A 16,746-nucleotide genomic window follows, 5' to 3' on the forward strand; every position below is an offset into this window, starting at 1 on the left:
TTATTGCGAATAAGCATTAAAAGGGCTGTTTGCAATTTAACTCTTTCAGTGCCGAGAAATCTTGGCAGCGACGAGGAGCTAAACGTTGAGTTCCAATAATGGAAGCGTTTCGTCAATTTTTTTTAACCCATACGATCACATCACTTTTCTTTACCAAGTCACTTTAGATATCCAGTTGTACGTATACTAGATGTATTTACTTTTTTCAATAGTTTTATATTGTTTTTTTATATATATACTTTATATTTCTAACTGCAAGTTTGTGCTGCCACAACACCCAAATTTCCCCTTTGGGAGATCAATAAAGAATTAGCTTATCTTATATGCAAACTACTAGCCCCAAAAACTTTAAAATCGATTAAAAAAAAAAAAGATTGAATGATATCTTGGTTTTGGCATTTCACCGAGTCCTTATTACAAATTCAATTAACTTCAAAACTTCTTATTTATCAGTCTGAGAAGGTTCAGAAGTAACATTGCATTTCTAAAATTTGTACTTGAGAGATTTGTGCCCATTCATTTTGATTTTGCATGATTTTCAGTGGTTCCCTAAGGCACTATAGAATTTGACAGGTTCACAGAAAGCCCCACAAAAAGGATAACATTGGTAAATGGTTGTGTGATAGTATTCATGAAGCACCTCTTTAGCAGCCATGTTTATGCATGACGATGTAAGGAGTCGGAAGCCTGTGGACAGTCAAGTCACATCAGGGACGTAAAGTCTCTTTATGCAGTCGGTCACAAAAGCCCAATACTCCACATTAGGAATCGAATTGTCTCTTGCATATATTCATCCAAGCGGCTGAAACTTTTTTTTTCCATGCTTTTAATGATAGCTTTGCCTTATTTTCGCACGCAATGCTATCACAGCACCCCTGGAGGTTTGCTTAACAACACTATTTCCCAACTGTTGTCGACACGTCGTTTTAAGGACAAGGTGCAAATTAAAGAGGCTGTTGCGTTTCCTCTCAAAGTCTGCCACTTTCCACGAAAACAGCTCGTGCGACTGCCACCGATAACACATTAGTGGCGATTAGCCCACAGGGTTCAGGCGAGAAAACAAACGAGGACAAAATGATGCCATAAAACCGCAACAACAAGAATAACTATCACCTAATCATACAGTGGGCAAGCAGGGGCCTCTGAGGTGTCTATGTAGTGCACATACAATCAAGGTTTTTTATAGACAAAATATGCTGGCGGCACGGTGGAAGAGTGGTTGCCCGTCCGCCGCTGAGATATGTTCAAGCCCGGGCTCCGGTCTTATTGTGTTTGCGTAGGTTTTCTCTGAGTACTCCCGTTTCATCTCACATCGCAAAAACATGCTTGTTAAGCTGATTGAACACTAAGGCTGTCACAATAACAAATTTTAGTGGGCGATGTATCGTCTTATAAATTATTGTCAATATTTTTGACAAACAAAAGCAAGAGAATGCCAATTTTACCACTAATTTAGTGCTAATATAGCCTAATAAACCACCCAGTTAAATGCAATAAATGTTTACTCTTGAATAAAACAAACAAGTTATATAAAAAAAAACAAAGCTACATGGGTAAATTTGTAGAATGGATCATATTAACTAAGTCAAATGTGTTTTCTCGACAAAAAGAAATAAGTTTCTACAAAGTTAAGAACAAGTGATGATGGCCTGCAAGGAATTCGTGCTTACTTCCCCCCCTCAAAATAAGAGCTTCAATCTGGAGCCAGTAAGTGTGTAATGTATTTTGTTGAATATATGTTTGAAGAATATCAAAAAAAAGTTCAATAACAATAAAAATAGATTTAAATAGTTCACAGAAAAATTGGTCGCTCTCCCATAATGGTGTCCATTAATTTGGGTTGTATTTCATTATCCACCTTGGCAAAGTGTTCTCTTGCTAAAAGGCGGCCCCCTCGTTGCAATACAATTAGTCTATCAGCTTTTCATTTGGCCTTTTATTACTACACACTTGAGATTGAATTATACTCTTTTGGTTTCATTTCCTCTGCAAGCGGTGACCTTCCAGCGAACAATCAGTGTGCATCTGAGCCCAGCGCCTAATAGAAGTAATATATCCTTTTTGGAATATTTTTTGCAAAAAGGAAATGACATGCGGCATGAGTATTAAGGAGGGGGAAAATGAAATCTATAATGAAGCGGTGATTCCAAGTGCGTCCTACATTTGCCGAGGCTGGGACCCCAATTTTAACTGTGATCATTTTGCTTGTGCTACAAAACAAACTGGCCAAGCGGGAAATGCGATTGGCAACAAATCTGACATCTAATATGCACATTTATTTAGTTTTATTTAGTGTAGGATATTGGGACATATTTCAATTGTGTTGTTCTTGTTTTTTACAAAAATTGTCATTTTTTTGTTATTGTATACGAGTAATGAACGCTTGCTGGATGGCAAATTTAAGATCACAGTATGCAGGTGAAGAGCAATTGAGACTCTGAAGTCTGATTCGCTGAACATCGTGAAACTTGGCAGGGTAGTTTATCATAAAATGAGCATAAAAAAATTCTCAGGAAGCTATGCCTAAAAGACTGGAAACATCAGTCACTCTAGTTCAAAGCAATCCTGGTTTAGTTAATGTTGGGTATTTACAGATGTTTTTGTTCTGGTCTAAAGATGACTTTGTCCTTGAGGTTTTGTCCAATGGCTTCAGAACAGATCAACAATATTCCTAATGTTCTAACCACGTGAATGTTTTGTTTGGGTTTTTTTTTCTCCATAAAAATTAAACACATTGACTTCCACTGACGGCAATGATTGTCCAATCCATTTGGACTGGGATGGGTTGGCAGTGATCACTCGATCACGACTAGCCCTACCGGTCAAAATGCATTTGATGTTTATTGGTGTAAACTTCAATGAAATATTGTCATTCGATGCCATCCCAGTTCAAATAGATCTAATGTCTATTGCTATCAATGTCAGGGAATGAATACTTGGGCAAAATAATTCTTTATTACTAAGTGTGGGCAGCAAAATCTGATAAATCATTATACAAACTGCTAAAATTCCAGCAATTTCCAAATCAAATACAAACACCTATTCTGGATTCATGCAAACAGTAAAAATCTACCAATAATATAGCCAAAACCAGTTACTTCTGGCACAAGTGTGTATTTTCTGTTAAGTAAAAGAAATGGGAAAAAAACACCTACGCCGCTTTCTTTACCTAAGCAACTCTATCATGACTAAAAAGTTTTAATTCATTCAGTGACAATGTTTCTACCTACCCACTCAAAATATATTTTTGCATTAAAATGAACGAAAACACTAGAACCGTATCCATTGCCGATGGCCCTTCTTCCCACCTTCGCAGAAATTACACAAGTTTCACTGTTCTATTTTTTCCCTTTCCTTCTCTCTATATGAAGCTCAGTTCTATCTTAAATTATATATCACAAAACAAATCAAAAAACAGAAAATAGACCCAGCAACAGTTCCGAGGCCAAAAAAACGAGCAAGCGGGAGGAACTGGTAATTCCAGGAATCACTCTGTGCAGAAAAGGTGTTTGTATGTTCACTTCTTTCACACATTACTCGCAGAACACCCACACGTGACAGAAGTGACTGATGACTAGGCTCAGCTGATGTGAGCCCCGTTGGGATAATCTCGCCTTCTCGTTCCATCGCCAGGGAATCACACTGAGGGTAGCAACCAGCAGCGTAACACAGTGCTTCTCTGGCTTTATTACAAACACACACACACATATATAGAAGAGCTAGTGATTTGATGCGGAGTGGAGTGTGTTGTCCCCTGGGGGGGATATAGGATAGCACACAATCAATAAGCTCCTGTGGTTTATCCATGTGATACACCTTAAAGAGACAAAATACAACACAAATAGACAAACAGCCACGCTGCCTTGTCACTGCTGACTTCCTCTAGACGTCGCAAGAAGTACGCCAGCGTGGAAGCCACACCTTTTGTTTTTCATTTTCAATCCGGCTAACGAACACGTAATGCCTTGCAGATTGTAAATTATGTCATTTTCTTTTAGCGTCCAATCACGGTGGAATCATTAGCCGCACCATTAAGCCCCTCAAGATAACACGGACAGTTTGCTTCATACACTCGTTGTCTACCATCTGTCTCACAAATATGTGAGTGTGCAGGTGAGTGTGAGTCTGTGGATAGTATGACGGTCCATCACAAGCTTATCTCAAAAGAGGACCAATTGGTATAAACAGCTTTTAACTTTGTAAAAAAAACGCCCGTCCTAAATCCTCTTCCCACGTATTGTTCTTAACCATACATCGTGTTGCCAGGTTGAAATAAATCTGGGTGCACTTAGGACACAAGGAGACAACCATTCACACTCACACACTCATACCTCTAGAAATACTTTTCTTAACAAAGTATTGGAACAAAAGTATCTTTACAATTTTAGCCTTCTTCGCTTGCTTGCAAATAAAGATGGTCTCATCAGCACTGACAGCAATCTAACTGTCTTTGCCTCCTTATGAACAGCTGCCAAACTACTTATGTACGCGTGACTGATGCTTTCTCCTCCAAACCTCGATCCCAAAGCTATTACCAGACCTGATTCTCTGCTACATTACATAGTGTGTCTCCATTGTGCGTCTCGACGTTCAGATGTCAATTTGTCACTCCATGGGGGAGCTCCAGGGGGTTAGGGCACTGTCCGTGACGGTGCGGTGATTTCTCCACATCGCTATGCTATATTCGTCGTAATCTCAAGTTACGGTTTGATTTTGTGTATGCCTTCAAATTTCTGGGAAGCTGTTTTTACTGTTTCAATAGATATTGGAGGAGTTGGTGTGGAAGAACTTAAATTTAACCAATTAAAACCCTTTCGATCCACTCCAAATGAATGTTCGTAAAATCATGCAAATGTTGTATTTTCCAGGCAATCAAATTCATTTAATATCTATTCTTAAAATAGATTTTATTGTAATTTTATACTCGTGCTAAGAATACCAACTCATTTTCATGACCTAAAATAATGTGTAATATGTTTTTATGACAAATATGTATGACATGTATTCTTATTCATTTTGAATATTTATTCAGTCTGAATAGTTGTTGGTCTCCTTGTCCCCCATGATTGGCTGGCCACTAATTCAGGATGTCTCCCGCCTACTGCCCGTAGTTGACTAGGATAGGCTCCAGCGACCCTTGTGAGGATAAGCGGTTGGCAAAATGAATAAATGTTGGGCAAAATGAATACAAAACTGAGGCACATATGGAATGGTATTCAGGGTCTGTGCTGGTTTAGGAGATTTTGGGCTTTAACTAATTTGTGGACAAGAAATCGATATGATGGTACTGAATGCCACTGGATGTAATCCTTTTAGTCAGAGATTACAAGAGAGGGATAAATAGTCATATAAATCAGTGCTAGTTGGCTACATTTTACAGTGATTTATTACGAATCCGAAGAAAATTTCAAGTAAGACATTGCCTTCATAACATCGTAAACCTTGGCTCTTCATTCAGCTGAGCGAGCAACGCGGATCAATACTGGCGTTAATAACACGCTAGTTGGCTCATGCAACTTCATAAGAGGGATGTGCTTTCCCTTCAATTAATTCTAAAGCAGTTGCATTTGCTTGATAGCAGACTTTAAAAATCTGCCGAGGTGGGTTGCGTTAAGGAGGTTTAGAGCACTTGCGAGCCGACTCAATCCAACATTTTGGAAAGACGGGAGATGTTCATGATCAGATTTAAACCATATGGAGCGTGTATTTTACCAGCAAGAAGAAACACGTCCATCACCGTCAAGAACAACTAAAGAGTAGATACTTTAAAATAAATAAATTCAATTTAAAATCTCATTTTTTTTACACCCGATTCAGATGCTCTGAAAATGGCGTGATCGGGTCCGATTTCCTAGTTATTACAAAAAATGTACTTGGGTAGTAAGCAGGTGTTTGAATTTGATGTTCTTTTCGTGAATCTGATTAAATCTTTACACGGAATCAATATGCATCCGATTAAAAAGTTGAATTGGCAGTTATATTGAAAACAGACACGGCATCACTTGTAAAGGCGGTTTCAAAAAAAGGAACCTTTGAGGACTCAGCTGCTAGCTTTCAAAATGTGCGCAATAGCATTCATTGTTACCGCCTACGCATGAATTAATTAAATTTGCAAGACGGCGCCGAAAACGAGTTAGCATTGCCGTTAGCATTCAGTCGGTAACAAAAGTCGTGATTGGGGGAGCGGCACGGCGCAATCGCTCAGCCCATTTAAGACGCACAAGGGCGGTGTTAACCTTATTCACACTCACTTCTATTCAAAAGGGCCTTTTATTTCCGTTGACTAATTGTACTCGAGGGTGGCTATGAATGAGAGCCTGGTGGCGAGGGTGGGGAAAGGTGCTTTTCTAGACTTCTCAACACTTGAATTGATGTTGTGAGACATGCACCTGTTCACTCGAGGAAAAAAGCGCAGCTGACAAAATGTAGTTTTTACAAAGTCAAGTCGCATATTTGTCAAGGGACTCATTTGATAAATGCTATTAAATATTTTTCACTTCCTGCTTATTTTCTCTACTTACTCACCACTACTGTGTTTTTTTAAATTCATGAATTGTTTGCATTCAGTTTGGTTTCAAGTATACAGGGATTTCAAACTCATTCTACTCGCCGGTCACGTTGTAGTTAAAGCTTCTTTCAGGGGGCCATTATGCCTGCCAACTAGGGCTGCCATTATTAACTGACTAATACATATGTAGTTAATTATCAAATGAGTCTACAGTTACCATATTTTCTGCATTATAAGGTGCAACTAAAAGACTTCTCAAAAGTGCCATATAATCTAATATGCCTTAAATATTGAATGCAATTCCGTTTAGCATAACTCCATCTAGTTGATGATAAGACAACACCTAACCACTACTACTATTACTACTACTACAACTCGATCCAGTAGATCTATAACACAACCCACGTCTACTACTAGACTAGACAGCTTGATCTAGTGGATGTATAACACAATCCCCTACTACTACTACTACCACCACCACCACCACTACTGCTGCATTTTGGTGCATCAAAATATATATATCAAACAAATTTTAAGATTCAGGCCATTCCTTGAAAGTCCATCTTACTGTACGGTGTATTCATAGTCGAATAATAGTTGAAACACATTGACCAAATAGACCAAATCACCGAACATGACCAACGTGTTTGAATCTTAAGACTGCTGTCTTTTTTTTTGACACCAGTAATGCCATTGGCGCTTGGCATAGGAACTCCGTAGACACACTCATCTAGATGTTGGCTGTAATTTGATTTCAAGGACCCTTCATGATTGGATTACAAGGCTGACATCCATGTCCAATTTGCAGGAGTCATGTCTATTTTGTTCAGTACACTCACGGTCACACACAGAATATTAACACAGAAAATAACGGGCATCCCACAAATATGTGTGTTTGCCAGCCTTTACACTCATTCAAGCAAATTCTGCTTTTAAAAAAGTCACCAAAGCTCCAAATAAGTGGAATACAATGATTGTTAGTTAAACATATAATATGCCAGGAATCTATTTCTGTCCAATACAAAGCAGCCTTTCCATTGTGGTGCAACAAGGTGCTGTGTAAGTAAAAATAAATAAATAAACAATCATGAAACACACAGGCCTCTGGATAAAGCCCAGAGCGTGGTTACGTGACTGGAAGGAAGTTGTTTGTAGTGGTGAAGCTGGCAAGTCTCACCGGCTCAAGCGTCATGAATCATTCAAGTTGGTCACATCAAAACATATGCACAAAAAAAGGAAATTGGCTATAGTATTAGCTCAAGTATAAGAAACCAGAGTCCTTCTTTACTTTCCAGGTGGATTCTGTACCACCAGGCTTTGCTCAGTTTTCTCAGGGAAACCAGGGCAGCACTCATTTTATCTTTCAAATCAATTAAGCCAGTTGACAGTCAATTTGGGAGAGAAGATAAAGATTTTTGTCATATTATGATGTCTCTTTCATGTAACATCTTTTTGTGTGGCACTTTAATTTTTTTTCTTTTTTACATCCTCATTGTTTTCGATTTGAATGTTCTTTCACGGGCTGAATCAAGTGCACGTCATCCTTCATTTATTTATCAGTTCTGGTTCCTCTGTGGTTTAATAAATGTGGATGTGATTTTCTTTACATTTTGATCAGATTCGCAGGACAGTGGTTCATTTTTATTTTTTTTCATTTCCAGAGATTGCATGGCAACTAGTCCAAGGTGTACATATCTTAAGTCAACCAAGACAGAAGTATTGAAGATGAATGCATAAGAACTCCTTTAAACCTCAAAGATCGTTCAACATTCACATGAGTTTGTCAGTGGACATGCAGGAACAGATTCACAAGTCTTGTAAAAGGTGATGTAAACAGATCACGATCTAGGTAATCTACAGTAATAATGTCATACCAAACACCGAATACTACACATACTATATACATAAAAACATTTTCAGGCCATTAACAGAAAGCATCGACATCAAGAAATATTGAAAAATGAACTAATCCTTACCTTCACGGCGGTGGTTGACTTGAAAACTAGTTCATTGCCACGACCACCATAGGTTGAGACCCTCCTGAACTTGGTACCCCCTGTACACAGAGTAATAGAATATCGTCAGAAAATCACCCCATCATTAACTTTCACCAAACAATATTAGGAATAATGAAATTACTGTGTTCAGCAGATGGTTTTGAAAAGGTTTATTTTTTGGTCTTCTGTACAAAATGGTGTTGATTAATGTTTGGATCAGAATAAGCAAAAGCAGTCATTCAATTGTTCAACCTTCTAAAAAATATCTGATTGGAACGTGCTGTATGAGTAAAACATCTGAGTAATCAATCTCTTTGTCCTTCTTCAAACCATGCATATTCATGTCAGCTACACAGACCTGAGTGTACGTACGTGCAAGCTACGCTCACAGCCGCAAGGACTCAAGTAGAATAATCTACATACATCAACTTGGAAGAGTCTAATGAGCTGATATCAACATGCGAATTGTGCTGTTGGCAACAAACAAAGAGTCGGGTAGAGTATCACTGGGACCTAAAATTTACACAAATGCTAGTTCATGATCCCAACAAGAACACTGAGCTTGTTTGTTGTGGAAAAAGCACGTTGGAACTCGACTGATTAAGTCGTGTATGTGAGATGACTAACAGAAACAAACTCTGCATTCCGTAACGGTGCGTGGTGATACTGTAGGGGCGACATTATAGATTTCTGGCTTAATTTTGGGAGCAATTAGACATATTCTCTTCAATTAAATCTCTGAAGAATGCCTGGAAATGGCCAGTGTGTTCGAAAAAGTCTAATGTCCAACCAAATTGCCAGAATTTCTGTCTGTATATGAGATGTTTTTGTGAGTTTGGTCCTGTTCTGGCTGTATAAGACAATGCAAACGCTCAAACCGCTACGCCGCCAATGGATGAAATTCAATACTCTAAAAATAAGTGCTTTTAATTAGTGCCTTTTCACCACTAACCCATACAATTGGCTCATGATCTCCATACTCCAATGCCTTGTGTGTATCAGGTTTAAAACTTGAATATCTATTTCTCTGGCAGACTGGTGATTGGGACCACCAAGCTAAATGAATGCCCTATAAATGGTTAAACCCACATACTGCACGAGTTCTCTGGCTCAGGAAATGAACAATCAAGAGAGGAAAAAATCAGAAAGAGTGGCAACAAGCAGAGAGAGCAACACTTTGATTGGGACCCACGCGTACAGTGAAGCAGGAGGCGAGAGATTGACAGGCAGCTTTGTGGGCGAATTTGCATGCGTTGTCACAGTGATCTCACGCAAGTTAACCTGCGTTCTCCCGCTCGCTCTGCACCAAAAATGGGGGGTGCTGACGAGATGGAACACTTGTAAACGACACCTGTTTGAATGAATGTTCACTCTCTCGGTTCACATTCGCTTTTCATGTCCTCGGTTCACTTTGGGAAGAAGGCTATTAGAATTTATGTGTATTCTCAAGTTCTAAATGTCAATTTGAAAGCTGCAGTCAGTCGGTATAAGTAGAGCTTGCTTGGAAAGAGATAGAGTGGAATAGTCCTTGTAAATCAAATTACATCGTACAGCAGTTTTCTATTCACAGTCAGATATTTGCATTTATTTTCTTTGGAACCCATTTGGGTATTTTTTTTTCTCTCTGTAATGACAAGATTTCGTCAAAGCCCTGGCAAACTGTTGTGTAGACATCCTTGTCAAGGAAGTATTTAAGTAGCACATCTTGCCTGTTACAAGACCAATATATATACTTTTATATTATTTTAACTCATGTATGGCACTGCTGATAAATCATAAATCGTTAGTCTCTTGCTGTCAATGACACTGAATCAATTATTTGGAACCCCAAAGGTTACATAAAAAGTCCTTTATGAACTGACTTTCCTTTATAGTTCCTTAACAACATTCATAAACAAAGTAAGCAGACTTCACGATCACCCTGGGTGCTGTCCACCATATGGCCGTTAAAGTGAAGGGGGGAAAAAGTTCAAATCCTCGTATTCTTGAACGCTGATTAACGCTGATGAATATGCATGCAAATCCAACTGGATAAGTCGCCATCAGCAGACGGGGGTGTCAGTGGTGTCAAGGGAGGGAGGGGGGTTGCCAGCACCCTTCCGGTAAGTTGCGAATGAGTGAACCTGCAACAGATGCTCTTGTATATTTATGATGATAGTGGGTCTAAAGGCTCCTTTGTGCAACCTTTTTTTAAAGGAATGACCTCAGCAGATGCCCGAGGAGGTGACTCAAACTGTTGCCATTATAAAACCTTTCAAAACAGTAAAGGTTAACTTTTAAATAAATATTACAAGTCTAAAAATATAAGTTGTCTACTCTCTAAAATTTGAGGTACTGCAAGTCTTGCTGATTAATGCCATTCCAATTTAGTACAAGCTTAAGCATTAACCCGATAGGGGGCATTCATTGTTATGTGTTGATTTCATTCACCATTTTATGTATTAAACTAAGGATGAAAATTTGCAATTTAATAGTTGTGCAGACAGACTAATGAGTATTGATAATTTCTAAAAGGATAACAAAGTTAATACCATATCATTGCGTTGCAAACTTGAAGACAGTCCTTGAACTAACAGGGCAAACCTTTTTTTTCCCTTTTTAAAACTTTATTACATGTACAGTACTCATTATTTTTTTATTCATTTGTCAGGGTTGTTCACAACAGTGTTTAATTTCGCATAAACCAACATATTATTCATTTTTACTTGGAGTTTACAGCACAAACAAACAATGAAACTATAGTCCCAGCAGTCTCTTAAGGTTTATTTGGACAAAATCTTAATTAGAGGAATTTTCCCAAAATGGTTGTTTCAAATTGGAGAGTTTAGGGTTAGATAAGTGGCGATCTTTTTTTCAGTGGTATTATATAGACAACACAGACAAAACTTGCAAAATATGGCACCCTTATGTTGGCACAAAAGGGTACTTGCTGTTTGGCGACCGCATTCAATATACATTAAAATAATGGCTCAAGAGACTGTTTCAGAGCATCCCTGAAGTGGTATTGAATTTTAACCTATAAAAATGCAACAACAAAAAAATAAAGTATGCACTACTGCTATTGTTATTAATGACCCATGTGGCACAATTCTGCTCTCGTAGAAAACTATTTATTTAGTTTTCTTCTTCTTTTATAACAGCTCAATTGCTCAACCAAGACAGAAAATGGATTCAAAGTGTTTTTTTAAGAGTCACCAGGCGCCTGAGAGGCAGGCCATACGTCACTGGAATGGCGCATGGCGTAACGTAACATGGTTACTGTGAAAGTGCGAGAGAGATGGAGACGGATGGCGACGCCTGCCGTAACTTTATTTGTTTCTGTACACTTGAATGTTCACAGATCAGGCTTGCTGCATTCGCTTTGTGCAGCAGCTCAATTGTAACTTATTACACTGTATAAAAATGTCTGGATGCCTGTTTAATAACGATAGGTTTGAATTGAAGTTCCCAGGTGACTGATGCTCTCCGCCGCTCGCTGTGTCACCACACAAATGACACAAGCAAAGGCTGAGCCGCAAAATGATAAACTACTATATTGCATTGATTCATTTGATCTGCAAGAATACAAATGTAACAACTTCAGTTTTTTTATTAAGTGGCATTAACTGATTGTATCACCCCGTCTAACTGACCTGAATGAATGAGTATAATGTATCTGCCTAGAAAGAAAAAAAGCTCAAAAGAATGACTACAGACATTTTTTAGAGATACTGCTTCAAAACATGTTTTACATTTTTTTTTCAAATATTGAATAGTAAAAGCGTAACTTTTGGAGTGCCAAATATAATCATTATAATATATCATTAGGATCCGATGGGAGACCTAGGCCATATTGTTTTGGGGTAGAACTCTAGATTACTGTATTTTCTGGACTGCAAGTCAAACTTTTTTCATAGTTTGGCCTGGCCTGCAACTAAAACTCAAATGCGACGTATGTTTTTTTTTCTCTCTGAAAACCTTCTGTTTATAAAAAAAATTCATAAAAAATTGCCCTCCATAAGATGCGACTTATACTCCAGTGTGACTTCTATATTATATTTTCCTCTTCATTGTGCATTATTTGGCGGATGCAACTTATACTGCGACTTAAAATACGGAAATGATAAGCTCTATTTGACATACTCAGAATTTGACTCTCAATCTATCTATTCAAGTTCTCTTGATATTACTTCAAATGAATCAAGCTCTGTATATGACACAAACCAATAATCTCTACACATGTAAAAACTACTGCTGGTAGAGCACTGAATAGTAACGTGCCAAGTGATCTAAAGCTTTCCTTGCATTTTCCTTTTGCAAAATACTCATTAGGGTTCGATGCAGTGACATAGACAAATCCAAGATGAAAGACAGAAAAGAAAATGTGACAAGAACATTAGAATGACTATTTTCAGATCAATGCAAGCTCGCAGAATATTTTTTCACCCTAAAAAGACAATTACGAAAGACTGTTTTGCAATGTTCAAATCAATTACATGAATTGAAAAGTGATGGTGTATTGAGTCGCCTGTTTAGAAAGTGCTATTGCTTAAGTTAAAAGAGAAAGAAGAAAAGGAGTGAAATTGATTTTCTTTAAGGAGGTTTTAATAAATGTGGCTCTTGATTATTGCGCGCGGAAAAAAAGGAACTTGTTACCGTCACTTGCAAACATAAAGCATGCTTCCCACTCTATACACGTCAATCAATAGCCAATTAACAAGTACACAGACACACACGGCAGGTACTCAGCAAAGATGTGCATATTGTGCTCATATTGCATGTCAGGTGAACCAGTAAAATATATATTTTTAGTAACAAAAATTCAAGGTTATCTTTTCTGATTTGAATTTTTACCATTTATTTTTAAGTCATTTGAACAATTACTTTTTTTTTCTTTGTTGAGATATCAATCTGAATTGTTGGGTTTATTCATTCATTTTCTGTTCAGCTTATCCTCATGAGGGGCACGGGGGTGATGATACATAGGAGCAATTTTGAGTATATGAAACAGACAGACTTTATGAAAGAAAAACAAGAAATATTTCCATTACTAAAACCTGACTTATTGTATGTTCATTTCGTCAGCATTTATTTCCTGCCAATAAACGTTTGGGAAACCCTTGAAAATTTTAAAACAATCATGCCAAGCGTTTCCTTTGCCAGTGAAAGAACACTGCTGTAAGCGAGGTCTAATCAAAGATAGGGGCTCAGAAAAGTCTCGGTCTCTCTTGCACCTGGATTAAGAGTCTGCCTTGCCAGCTGCCATGTTAGTGCGATAATGAAGTGTACACAGGAAAGGATTACACTACCCTTCCAGTCCCACCGTCCTCGGCTTTTGTGTGGGAACACAGGTACACACATCACCACGACAACAGTGATAATGCTGAATCAGAGTAAGGGGCTTTGGTTGCAGGTTGGAAAGTGTCTCAAACTGGCCTGTACTACGGCAAGCTAACGTAGTATGCAATATTGTAGCTTGTGACCTAACCAGAATGAAACCCGCAGAGACTCGTGTGAGAAAAATCAGGTCAGGAGATAGAGGCTGTAGAGCTAAAAATATATGACCTGAGATGCTTTGACAATTTTTAGCATTTGGTTGTAGCTGACAGATGACTATAGCCAACTTTAAAAAAATCAAATAATTAAGGATAAAAATTGGTAGAAAAAAAATCTAATCTTAAAATTCACTTCTGCCTTTTATCAGGAATCCCCCAAAAGCTTTCGGATTTTCGCCAAAAGCTGTGTTAAAATCTTGCACCCAACACGAAGTAAACGTCTTTAATTTAGGCTAAAGCATCCGTCTTGTGTTGGGACATTATCATTCCAAATCAAGAATGTTCCTCGCTCGAATATACATGGTTTCCTAACAGCAAAGTTGAGTGAGAGTTGATCACACTCTGTCGTCTGTGACAGTGATCCAGCGGGAGCATCTGCTACCTTCCCCTCCTTCCATTACCTTCATTTATCCTTTCATTCATCCACCCGTCCATTCATCTTCAACTCATCTCCGGGCCTGTCAAACCAGCAGGGCTACGCCATTCCGGTGAGTGAGGGCAGGGGTCGTATGTCACGGCCGTCACCTGCCTGCGGAATCGTTTAATCGATCGGAGGTGACGTCATGGCCTGCGCTAACAGGGGGCCCGAATTGCATACTTATTTGTGTGAGGGGGACAGCAGTGTTGTCCATTAAATGCTACTTATACATAATTTAGATTCAATTGTAGAATGAAAATTGATTGATTAATTTAGGAAAGCGAAACACTGAACATTTTAGTACGTTACTGTCAGGTTTGCCGGTTAGACAAAATCTAAATCTTCACTGTGGTAACTCAGCTCAGTTAAAGACAAAATGTAAATAAAAGTTCAAGCTCAATGTTGATTTTTCGAATAATGCATGGCGAAGTAGGGCTAAGTGTTATTACAGTTTGACTTTAAACAATTAAAACAATATCATTAGATAATGCTTTATTGGCAAATACAGCATGTCAATTCGATTTAAAGATGGGCATCGATCAATCTGCCTTGGTAGTTTATTGTTGAACCACCTTCTCAAAACATAATCCAAGACTGTCAGCATTCTGTCTATTGAATCAAAATAAAGACTTTCTGCTAATACAAAAATCGACGATGTAACAGTAGGTGAGCAACCGATCATTAGGTGTGTTGGTCATTTGGATACTAACTTAAAGACCAACAGACTGCACAACACATCACTTTCACAAATCAATTCTTAATGATTAAATCAATCAATTATGATAACATCCCCAGAAAGAGGTAGGAGAATGCAGAGAGCAACATCAATTCTCAAACCAAGCAAAGCTATCAGGGAAGCTACATAACACATCATGCACATTGATTGGCTACAGAAGTGTAAAACGAGTTCAACAGGCTGGAAATGGCGTCAGCAAAAGGAAAATAGGAGATGCACTGATAGGATGTGCAGTCCTAAGAAGTCGTTTGATAGGCATGAAGGTGAACCAATCAATTATTCTACCTTGTCAATAATTCAGAGTAGTCCAGGGGCACTGTGTGTACAGACCAACACGTGTACACACACATTTACTGTATACACACACACCAGTGGTCTGATTTGATTTAAGATGACCAGTCCATGTGGATCCAAGGCTTCAGAAGGAACCTTGCTTTAAATTATTGCTGGGCTTAAAAGACACCCAGGACCAGCAGTATTTTCTTTACCTGGGCTAAACCTATTTTTGATTCCAGTTGAGTACTATTTCAAAGCAGCAAGTCAACTACTCAAGGCTATGTTTTACACGTACTACACGTGTATTAATTTAATGTATGTCCGTTACCTAGACAAACACCTTTTGATGAAAGTAATTATTGCTACCAAAATAGGGGAGAACAGGTTTGGTTGGCACAAATTTTAGTCTTCCCAACAACATGTCCTGGAAGAGTTTGTCATTTACCACTTCTAACCCAATGGCAGTGATATTGGGTTGGGTTTTTATTAATCAATGTTTTGTACACTTCTCCAAACCCAGACATTGATGCAGCTGACTCTTCCAGCAGGCCGTGCCTCATCTTTTTTTCTTCTGCTTTCTATTAAAATATGAATCGGCTAGTTCAAGCAAAAATTGTCTGAGGAAGTTTTTTTCTCAAGCAAAACTGTTCCTCCTATTCACAACAAGAGGCTCCCCGAGATATGTGAGGTTCGGATAAAAGATGCCGTTTTTCCACACTACACCGCCTGAGATGGAAGCAACACAAGCGATAAGACATAAACCATCAAGGTTTGAAGAGAAGCCGTCTCCAGGCAGCATGTTTCTGCTCCTTCCAAGCTGAGGCATTTCACATTTCGCTCCAATACACCTGAAGAGTTGTGGGATTTCACTACACCCAGCACAGATTCCAAACAACCTTTGCCAGATGTAGCAAAGCATTCCAAAACAAAACCAACACCAATCATTCTGAGACTGGAGAACACAGCTTTCTGGAGCAAAATGTTCTGCCCAGTTAGAAAAATGAGTGTCTAGGACAGTATTTTGTAAGTCTATTAAGATGCATCAGGGGCAACGGTGTGTTAAATGTGTGTAGATTATAATGAAATAAACACTATCAAATCATTCTAGAGTAAAATGTAGAAACATTTTTGCTTGAATGTCATAACAAACTTCTGTCAAAAGGAAATAATTATCAAAATTTGATTAGGAGTAGTTGACAATTCGTACAATGTCCCTTTATGCTTTATCGCCATAATGCAATCAATATTCAAGGTTTATTGTGCTTCTGCTAATCTGG

General features: G+C 38.4%; 1 protein-coding gene across 1 annotated transcript in view; it reads right to left on the minus strand.

The window, feature by feature from the left end:
• Positions 1 to 16,746, minus strand: part of dab1a (DAB adaptor protein 1a) — a 171,939-nt gene that overhangs the window by 115,167 nt on the left and 40,026 nt on the right. Inside the window, exon 2 of the mRNA XM_077607183.1 lies at positions 8,485 to 8,564. The gene's annotated coding sequence lies outside the window, so the exon portion shown is untranslated. The remainder of the gene's footprint in view (positions 1 to 8,484; positions 8,565 to 16,746) is intronic.

Source organism: Stigmatopora argus, chromosome 8 (genome assembly GCF_051989625.1).
Source record: "Stigmatopora argus isolate UIUO_Sarg chromosome 8, RoL_Sarg_1.0, whole genome shotgun sequence".
NCBI lineage: Eukaryota > Metazoa > Chordata > Actinopteri > Syngnathiformes > Syngnathidae > Stigmatopora > Stigmatopora argus.